We start from the raw sequence: 9,445 nt of genomic DNA, 5'->3' as shown, positions 1-9,445 counted from the left end.
TAGCATAAGCGATTGTGAATCAATGTCAATTGTTTTGGTGCAAATGAATGTGGTAACATGTGCAGTGGAGAGGCAACAGCAAGACAACCTCCAGGGAATGGTTTTGCAGGTGGTGGCCACAGACAATTGCTCTCTCCTTATCCTTCCTGACTGATTCATCTCTAGTTTTGCATTTTGTTAGTGTCCTTGTCACTACTGGTAGCATGAGGCAGTACCTGCAGCCCATTCAGATTGCACAGATAGTGCAGCTCCTCCAGGATGGCACATCCATAGGTGCCGTCATAAGAAGGTTTGCTGTGGAGAGCTGGACAGGGCTGTATAAGGGCATCAACCCGGCAGCAGGACGAATATCTGCTCCTTTGTGCGAGGAGGGACAGGAAGAGCACTGCCAGAGCCCTACAAAATGACCTCCAGCATGCTACTGGTGTGAACAAACTGTCAGAAACAGACTCCATGAGGGTGGCATGAAGGCCCAACGTCCTCTAACGGGGTCTGTGCTCACAGCCCAGCACCATGCAGCTTGATTGGCATTCCCTATAGAACACCAGAGTTTGTCTTTGGCACCCTGTTCTCTTAAACAGATGAGAGCAAGTTCACACTGAGCACATGTGACAAATGTGAAAGAGTCTGGAGACACCATGATGAACATTTTGCTGCCTGCAACATCATCCAGCATGGTCTGGGGAGGCATATCCTTGGAGAGTCGCACAGACCTCCACATGCTAGCCAACGGTACCCTGACAGCTGTTAGGTACCAGGATGAAATCCTCAGACCCTTTGTCAGACCTTACGCTGGTGCAGTGGGCCATGGGTTCCTCCTGTTGCAGGACAATGCCTGGCCCCACGTTGTGAGAGTGTGTAGGCAGTTCCTGGATGACAAAGGCATTGATGCCATTGCCTAGCCCTCTTGTTCCCCAGACCTGAATCCAATTGAGAACCTCTGGGACATTATGTATCGGTGCATCCAATGCTGCCAAACAGAGTTACAGACTGTCCAGGAGCTCACTGATGCCCTGGTCTAGGTCTGGGAGGAGATCCCCCAGGTCACCATCTGCCATCTCATCAGGGGCATGCCCAGACATTGTTACGAGTGCATACAGGCATGTGAGGGCCATACACACTACTGAGTCACATTATGAGTTGCCGTGATGAAATTCACACAAGTTGGAACAGCCTGTGATTTCAATAGTTTTTTTTGATTTTCTGAGTTTCAATCCGGCCCTCAATCATTTGATGATTTTGGTTTCCATTGACCGTTGTTAAGTCATTTTGTTCTCAACAAATTAAACAATGTACAGTAAATATTTTGATCTTTAATATATTTCATTTATTGACACCCATTGTGTGATTTAAGTGTTTCCTTTATTTCTTTGAGCAGTGTAATAACAGGCTTAGCTCATGGCATAAATGACAAGTTGAAGGTAGACGTTAACGCACACCTTAGTTGACGAAATAAAATTAATGAAAAAGCTGCACACTCTAAACTTTTTTTTATAAGACCAACGTTTCGACAGACAAACTGTCTTCATCAGGGTACTAGGGTAAATGACAAGTTGGACAATAAACTATGTATTTTTGAAAAAGTTATACATTTAAATATAAATAGCTAAATATATAGCTTACCTAGTCTAATAGAATGACCTAAGACAGTATATCACAAATTATGTTTGGGTCTGTTGAGAAAGAATTAGCCTATGCTTTGTGATAAGTGAATGATACAGAGAGAACCAAGCATTATCGGTTTGGGGAATTTAAAGGGTAGGAAGTTGCATTGTTTTTAGATCAAGTTCTTCACACTGAGTGAAAAAGATGTGCATTCTGGCTTCTGAAATGTAGCCTACTTCGAGTGGCATAGTATTGCTTAGCTCTCTCAGTAGTAACAGATCATGACCAATAAAATTGTTGGGCCTTGCAATGTCATTTAATATTCAACCTGTCCACAACTTACCCAAACATATTTGATGACCCTAAAGAAGTCAGCACTTTTCCTTTCTGACGCATGAACAACCGTGTGTCATGTTGGTTATGAGTCATCCAGCGTATCACTACCATGCCCATCCACCATCCCAACCAATAATTGAGCTCACCACTGCCCCAAGCAGCCAGTCAGTACTCTAATATTACCTACAAATGTACATAAAATAATCTATGCATAACCCCTGAGACTATTCTGAGCATATACAGGGATTTAGATGTCCAAGTCCCCTTGCATGACTGTCAGGTTCTGTTGTGAACATACTCCACTCCTGGACATTCTTGGAAAAGCAGTTATCAAGTTGTATTGATGTATTTAGGCCTATTTATTCATACCAGCCATGATAATTAAGAACACGTTGCAATTTGTTGTTTAAATCTTAAGTGATGCTCTGTTTCTAATATAGGCACAGTTTTGCAGTTTTACTGACTGCGTACAGAAAATTGCAGATACACACAAACACGCTCAATCACTGTCATTGTCAGTGACATTTGTATCAGTGGGCAGCCCCCTACACACATCCACTCAAAGAAGGAAAATCCAACTAGCACAAAATGACCCTTGTAAATAAGTAAATAATCTTCTTGTTGTCACAAGGATCTGTTGCAAGAGTATGGTAATGTACGGGGGTAAATTGACTCCAGTGTTATGCAAGTGAACGAAGTACCTACTCAAAGAACTATCAGATTTGGGACGGGGTGGAAACTATTTTCTTTGTTGTCTCAGGGAGTCCTAATGAATAATTTAACATTTTCTCTCTAAGGAGTGGAGTAGAGGAATTTAGTTATTGTGGGAAATGGGAGGACTGGAATTTGAGGCAAAGCTCTGCAAGTTTCATTTGAACTACAAATGTTTTATTATAATTATATATATCTGGTCTGTGAGAGCCATAATTATTACTGGTTGGTAGGTGATCAAATACTTATGTCATGCAATAAAATGCTAATTAATTATTTAAAAATCATACAATGTGATTTTCTGGATTTTTTTAGATTCCGTCACTAACAGCTGAAGTGTACCTGTGATAAAAATTACAGACCTCTACATGCTTTGTAAGTAGGAAAACCTGCAAAATCGGCAGTGTATCAAATACTAGTTCTCCCCACTGTATATATACATTATGACCACTGACAGGTGAAGTAAATAACACTGATAATCTCATTGTCATGGCACCTGTCACAGTGGGTGGGATATATTAGGCGGCAAGTGAACATTCTGTCCACTAAGTTGATGTGTTAGAAGCAGGAAAGATGGGCAAGCGTAAGGATCTGAGTGACTTTGACAAGGGCCAAATTGTGATGGCTAGACGACTGTGTCAGAGCATCTCCAAAACTGCAGCCCTTGTGGAGTGTTCCAGGTCTGCATTGGTCAGTACCTATCAAAAGTGGTCCAAGGAAGGAAAAGCAGTGAACCGGTGACAGGGTTATGGGCGGCCAATGCTCACTGATGCACATGGGGAGTGAAGGCTGGCCCGTGTGGTCCGATCCAACAGACGAGCTACTGTAACTCAAATTGCTGAAAAAGTTAATGCTGGTAACTGATAGAAAGGTGTCAGAACATACAGTGCATTGCAGTTTGTTGCATATGGGTCTGCGTAGTCGCATATGGGCCACTGCCGAAAGCGCCTACAATGGGCATGTGAGCATCAGAACTGGACCATGGAGCAATGGAAGAAAATGGCCTGGTCTGCCATTCATGTGGATGTTACTTTGACATGTATCACCTAACTGAGCATTATTGCAGACCATGTGCACCCTTTCATGGCAACGGTATTCCCTGATGGCATTGGCCTCTTTCAGCAGGATAATGTGCCCTGCCACAATGCAAAAATGGTTCAGGGATGGTTTGAGGAACACAACAATGAGTTCAGGGTCTTGGCTTGGCCTCCAAATTCCCCAGATCTCAATCCAATCAAGCATCTGTTGGATGGAACAAACAGGTCCGATCAATGGAGGCCCAACCTTGCAACTTATAGGACTTAAAGCAGGGGTGTCAAACCGGTTCCACAGAGGGCCGAGTGTCTGCAGGTTTTTGGTTTTTCCCATAAATTGGTTCCCAGTTCAGACCTACACAACCAGGTGAGTGTAGAAACTAACCAATCAGTGACCTAATTAACCAATCAAGTACAAGGTGAGAGTGAAAACCTGCAGACACTCGGCCCTCCGTGGAACCGGTTTGACACCTGTGACTTAAAGGATCTTCTGCTAATGTCTTGACAGGTGGTCATAATGTTATGGCTGATCAATATATGTACAGCTCTGGAGAAAATTCAAAGATCACTGCACCTTTTTCTTTCTTTTCCACAAAAGTTGAAAAGGAAAGTTTTGAGTGAGGAACAGAAGCATTCAATTTGCAGTGGTCTTTTAATTTTAACCCTTCTGTTCCTCACTCAAAACCATCCTTTTCAACTTTTTTGTAAAGGAAAGAAAAAGGTGCAGTTGTCTCTTAATTTTTTCCGGAGCTGTATATATAAACTGCCTAGACTAGGCAAAGTGATGACTATCTTTACAGAGTGAACTACTTTGATGCAGTGTAACATACATATCATCTGATTAGCAGAAGGACTGCAGGATGTTGATAATTAGTATACCTGTCATATTCATGAGTCATTCTAATGAACAGGCAGCAGCACCCCCAGCATCTCTATCTCTCCCTCCTACGGTTATGGCTGGCGGTCAGTCACTGTGTGAAAATATTTAATAGCGACAACATTTCGGGAGAATGACCTTCATCAGTTTATTTTAGAAAACAGAATAAAACACCCTGTTCAATAGGTAGGTTGGCTAGGGGGGACCAGTTAGATCTCACTCTCACGACAGACGTCACTTATTGAATCAAGAGACATATAATCACATAATGGTCATATAAACGATAAAGGATGTGTATTACACTTGGCCAAAATTCCAAATAGTCATAATAACACATTTTTGTGAGTAAGATTCAACTGGTCAACCCTAGCCAACCTACCTATTGAAGATGGTCTTTTCTTCTGTTTTGTAAAATAACCTGACGAAGGTCCTTGTTCTACTTTAATCGACCCTAGGTCTTCTCAGACACACCGGTCAATCTGCAGGTGTGCAAAAAGTTTGGTTTCTTTACTCTTCTATTTATGCCAGCACTTTTGAGGAAGTTCTGGAATCCAAGCATTTCATTGCCATAATGCTTTTACTGTGTAATGGCAATCAAAACTTTCATTTTCTTAGGATTGATATGAATTAATGTGACTATTGTCACTTGTTTTTCTGTTGTGATGAAACTCCAGTTCATGAAAATGAAGGAAATATTTAACAAATCATATAAGCAGGGGAGCCTGTTGCCCTTAAAGCAACAGATAATAATTTGACAGGCAAATGTTATTTAAGATATTCTTGGTTACTAATAAACGTTTTTAAGGTGCAGTGTTATTTAAATATATTTTTGTAGTCATAACAGGCCTATAGTTAACTGTATTTATGTTGTTTTTACACTACAATTGTATTATTTGGATGTACAAGACTTGATGCCAGATTTGCGTCAGATAACCATTTTTATATATTGTAAAGGGGTGAAAATGTCACTTGTCGCATGCCACCTTCCGAGGTAACATGGGACACCTTTATGACCAATACTCCGAATGGCTACTGAGGTCTAAAGACGATGCAAATGTTATTTGCATATTATGTTATTGTTATTTTAAAGATATTGTGTTCACAGTTAATGTAGATTAGATGGGCCCTTAGCCATTGGTTGTTTTTTGCCAAAGTGGATTGTCGTGAGGCCAGAGCATAATTATTATATTTGTGTAATTATAGAAAGTAATTTGTACACTGAACATTTACCACAACTAAGCAATCTCAATATTTTTTTATACGTGGGAAGAGATTTCATAGATTAGACTACATTTTCAGAATATCTGCCCATTTTATAGTTTTTTCAGCTAAGGACTGAAGAGGTCATGGCCACAATGTCACCCTCAGATCGATTTCAAAGTTTGACCTCTCCCTCCCCCCTCTCCTCACCGCACCATCTCTCTCAACCTCCTTCTCTGTCTCCATCCTCATGTTACTTTCCCCAATGCTCTGCATTGTTTTCTGGTAGAAGTGAAGTGTAGCCGGTGCAGTCAAAGGTGAAAAGGGAGGGGCACATCCCTTAAGCATATCACAACTACAGTATCACAGTCAGAGAACAAGCAGCAGTGGGGGCCCTGACAACTTCATATGAACTTCACTGGAAACGTAAACCTCTATAACTGATAACAAATGGTGGGCAAACCAGTCCTTTCTCAGCGTGTATGTCTGCTGATAAGAAGGGACACCAGGAACATTCTGACTGGAGGGTTGAATGAGGTGGCGTTACAGAGCAGAGACAGGGCAGAGGCTGCTGCCCAGAACAGATGACGTGAATCTCCGCCCGCCCTGTCGCCAACAGGACTTTAGCGAAGGCTATGCTCCTCAGTGCTACCGAATAATAAATAATAGATGCGCTGGACTTCGACTTCAGGCTCCGTGACGGATATGTGTCAGAATTACTTCCAACTACAAGGGCTAAAATACTCCTTACCACCTAATCAAATATTCAGGGTGAGCGAGGGAGCAAGTGTGTGTGTGTGTGTGTGTGTGTGTGTGTGTGTGTGTGTATATATGCGTGTTTGCAGCTAGATGGGTGGTCTGCTGTGGCCCTGGGCGATGATTTCACCTGATAAGAGCCAGCAGGGATGGTGTATTACACCTGCTGTAAATGTGGGGTTCTCATCAGTATGACAGTGACGCGTCGACCGACTGAGGATAGAGGATATACAAACATGGACAGGATACGTTGAATGGATCCTCTCCGGGTGTGGCCTTTCACCTATTAAAAGATGACTTACCTAGTCAACGGTTATTCATTCATAATGTGTGTTAAGAGTTACTCCCGGAGGTGAAGCATAATTCCAGGGTGGGTTTTTCCAGACCGGTAGAATTCTGACAGGTGAAGGTGGTGACAGTTCTCCCTGAGGGCATGAGAGTGTTTGGCGCGTGTGTGACCGGGTATGTGAGAGTGTTTGGCGCGTGTGTGACCGGGTATGTGAGAGTGTTTGGCGCGTGTGTGACCGGGTATGTGAGAGTGTGTCAATGAGGGAGTGAGTAAGATCAAACATGTTTGGTGAGGGGACTTAAAGGGAAGTTCCCTTTATATTACTGGAGAGAGGGCCAAGATGTCATCCATAAATCATATGACTTCATTAGGCCTACTCCTGGGGTATATTTTATAGATACTGACTGAGACAGTCTGGTGGCAGTTCTGTGCGTCAGTTAAGACACACAAACACTCTACATACTTGGAATGACAGAGGCCCTCAAAGGGTGGTGCCATCATTTATTAAACAGTGTCTCTGTTGATTAATGTTGGCTTAAATTTTGTACAGTGCCTTCAGAAAGTATTGAGACCCCTTAATTTTTCCCACACTTTGTTGTGTTATATACTTATATATTCATCATTTATTAAAGTGTTTGCCATCAATATATACACAACGTTACAGTAACAAAGCAAAACGTATTTTAGAAATGTTTTTTAAGTATTCAGACCCTTAAACTCCCAATGAGATCAGATGCATCCTGTGTCCTTTGATTATCCCTGAGGTGTTTCTTGAACTTGAATGGAGTCCGTCTGTAGCAAATTCAATTTCTTGGACATGTTTTAGAATGGCATACCTGTCTAAAAAGGTCCCACACTTCAAAGTCAATGGCAGAGCAAAAACCAAGCCATGACATCCAAGGAACTCTGCAGACCTCTGTGTCAAATTGTGTCAAAGCTAAATCTAGGAAGGTTAGTCTCCACTGTAAAGGCGTGAGACAAAACTGTGCACATGCGCAAATGTTGTGTCTGACCATGTCAGACCAATGTCTTGCACCTCGTACATCTCAAACTCTGCATTGTTGCTCCTGACAGCATTATTTTGTTCAATCTGCCTTTAAAATAAAAGGATAAAATACTATATAAATATACTGTTCCAAAACATCAAGCCTATTTGCAATACTGCAGAAAAACATTAAAAGGGAATAAATGTTTCATAAAAAGAAAATGGTTGCAGATAAGCACAGGCAAAATCCTAGAAAATACCTGCTTCAGTCCAGTTCACTCCAGACAATGAGAGGAGAATTCAACTTCCAGCAGGACAGTAACAACACAGGCAAATCTACACTGGAGTTGCTTACCAAGAATGCAGTTAATGTTTCTGAGTGGCCAAATCTGAGGAATTTAGTACAAAACTTGACTATTGCAGCAACGATCCATTAACACTTTGATGGAGCTTGAAGAGTGTTTGAAGGTATAATGGAAAAATTGTTGGACAATCCAAATGTGCAAAGCTTTTAGAGACTTACATAAAAACCAATAATCAAACGTGTTTTTGGAGAGGCGACTTTACCTCTGGGGTGGCCTCTCAATGGGGGTTTGGGCGGAATAGGTACAGGTGGTCGTAGCGTTCAATTTGCAGTGGTCTCTTAATTTTAAGTCTTCTGTTCCTCATTCAAAACCTTCCTTTTCAACTTTTTTGGAAAGGAAAGAAAAAGGTGCAGTGGTCTCTTAATTGTTTCTGGAGTTGTATATTCATATAATTTTTTCCACTGATATTTACAGAAAAAAACTCACCACCTTGACATTAGAAAATATTTTTGGGGACTAGGAAATCCCAATAAAGCTTTCAATCACAATTTGTAATGGATAAAATATGTATATAGTCAAAAGTCGCTGACAACCATAGTTAAGGTAAATCTTATATGGGGGGGTTCTTTTGTATTTTTTATTTGAATGGGCATGTATGTGATATTTATGTGCACTCACTCAGGGGAGACAGCTCCCTTTATCTGCTTTCAATCTGATGGCAAATACCATTTAGAAACTCATGTAAACACGCGCACACACACACACACACACACACACACACACACACACACACACGCACACAGACACTTAACAAGGCTGGACTGAGGCCTGGCAAATACGATCAATCACTTTTTGAGTTATTGAGTTATCTCCAAAAACCACAGCTGGTGTTTCTGTTTTCGATGAGAGAAGAAGCTCTTCATTTTTCACTGTGTGGATCCACTGTGTGGATGTGTGAAACAGAGAGGGAAAGGGAGGTGAGTGACAGAGGAGGAAATGACACAGGGCAAAACATGGAATAGAAAAAAAATCTAGAGAAATGCAGTAGATGTCATTACAAAGAGAAATGATATCCAATAAGCTTTTAAAGAAAAATGAATGAACTCCTCAACAGATGGTATGATACCCCGTCAGTCACTGACCAGTGTAACCCTATGAAAGCTTATTGATGTTTCAAAGTGCTTATACTGCTTGCCAGTCACTGATTGACAGTTACAATGGATGTCCTGCTGCAGGCATTTTTCTAACTCTAAGCCACAAAAGATCTAAAGTAACCTCTTTCTGGGGCAAGGTTTGGGCCTGGTCAATTTCACTTGCAGTCAGTTCAATTCGAATTGGGCCTAATTC

The sequence above is a fragment of the Esox lucius genome, chromosome 1 (assembly GCF_011004845.1).
Source record: "Esox lucius isolate fEsoLuc1 chromosome 1, fEsoLuc1.pri, whole genome shotgun sequence".
NCBI lineage: Eukaryota > Metazoa > Chordata > Actinopteri > Esociformes > Esocidae > Esox > Esox lucius.
Note: the sequence above shows the minus strand (reverse complement) of the source record.